The 1,310-nt window shown below is 48.2% G+C and overlaps 1 pseudogene; it reads right to left on the minus strand.

The window, feature by feature from the left end:
* Positions 1–629: 629 nt before the first annotated feature.
* On the minus strand, positions 630–706 carry LOC131490651 (U6 spliceosomal RNA; annotated as a pseudogene).
* Positions 707–1,310: the final 604 nt, after the last annotated feature.

Below are 1,310 nucleotides of genomic sequence, written 5' to 3' on the forward strand. Positions count from 1 at the left end.
CGGTCAGCACGGAGCCCGACGCGGGGCTCGAACCCACGGACCGTGACATCGTGACCTGAGCCGAAGTCGGACGCTTAACCGACTGAGCCACCCAGGCGCCCCAAGAAAAAGACTATTTTAAACAGGAGGAGTTCGTGAACAGAACTCTCTGAGGGCAATCGAACAGATTGAGACTAGAATAAAGACTAGAATAAAGACTAGATAAAGACTAGAAGTGGCCGTTGGGCACGAAAACAGAATAATCATAGGTGATCTCGACAAAACTAGTTTCCACGAAGAGGGAGAGCGGCAGTCAGATTACAGTGGTTGAAGAATGAAGCAGGAAACAGGGTTCTTCTGAGAAGCTTGGCGGTAAAGGGAAGGAAGAACATAGGCTGCAAGCCATGTCAACCTAGAACCCAGACCCAGGGAGGGTTTCCTTCGTTGAGATGGAAATACTGAACGCAATTAGGGGTCATGGCAAAGATTCCTTTAAAGAGGGAAACACTAACATAGACTGAGGAAAGTGGATGATGAAGAGACTAGGTCCTAAGAAGGTGAAATTGGAGGAGATCCAGCAAAAAAGAGGGAAGATAAAGCCTTGAGGTGGGGCTGGGGGCTCATTATGCCACAGTGAGAACAAATCCGCCTGTCATCCTTGCCAGGGGCCATGCAAATCTCCTCTGTATCCTTCCAATTTTAGTCTATGTGCTGCCGAAGCGCGCACACGCCACAGTGAGAACAGAGAAGGGGGAAACAGGGAGGCTGATAGAATTAAGCACAGGGCTACAGGAAATCACGAGAATTCCCATTATATTGTTCCCTGCCTCTTTTTCTTTGCTCTCAGTACAGTAAAAGTCAAAGTCATTTGCCGAGAATAGAGATCAAGTTAGAGCAGAGTGGGTTCAAAGAGAAATTAGATTCAAAAAAAAAAAAAAAAAAAAAATAGCATGAGCGGAGAAAGAAAAGAACCGATTAGGGAACAGAAGGATCACCAGGCGATCCAGGAGCCGAGCCTCCGTTAGAGAGCATGAATGTATGGGTTAGCAGCGGCACCACACTGTGGGCTCTCAAGTCCTCCCCAGTGGATCGATCTCCTTGGTGGGGTGTGGGCGCTGAGAAATCAGGCAGCCAGACTGACTTCAGACCAGACATTGTTGAGCAGGTGCCGTGGAAGGGTACTGAGTTCAGGAAGATAAAATGGCAGCTATTTCATGTGTGTCCCCTCACCTCTCTGCAAAAAAAAAAAAATCTCCTTGCCCCCGTTTTGACACAAGATGAAACAGACTCATGTCTCAGCCCATCTCACCCTGCCTGCAGGAGCTGTGTGG

Source organism: Neofelis nebulosa, chromosome 11, assembly GCF_028018385.1.
Source record: "Neofelis nebulosa isolate mNeoNeb1 chromosome 11, mNeoNeb1.pri, whole genome shotgun sequence".
In the NCBI taxonomy this organism is placed as follows: domain Eukaryota; kingdom Metazoa; phylum Chordata; class Mammalia; order Carnivora; family Felidae; genus Neofelis; species Neofelis nebulosa.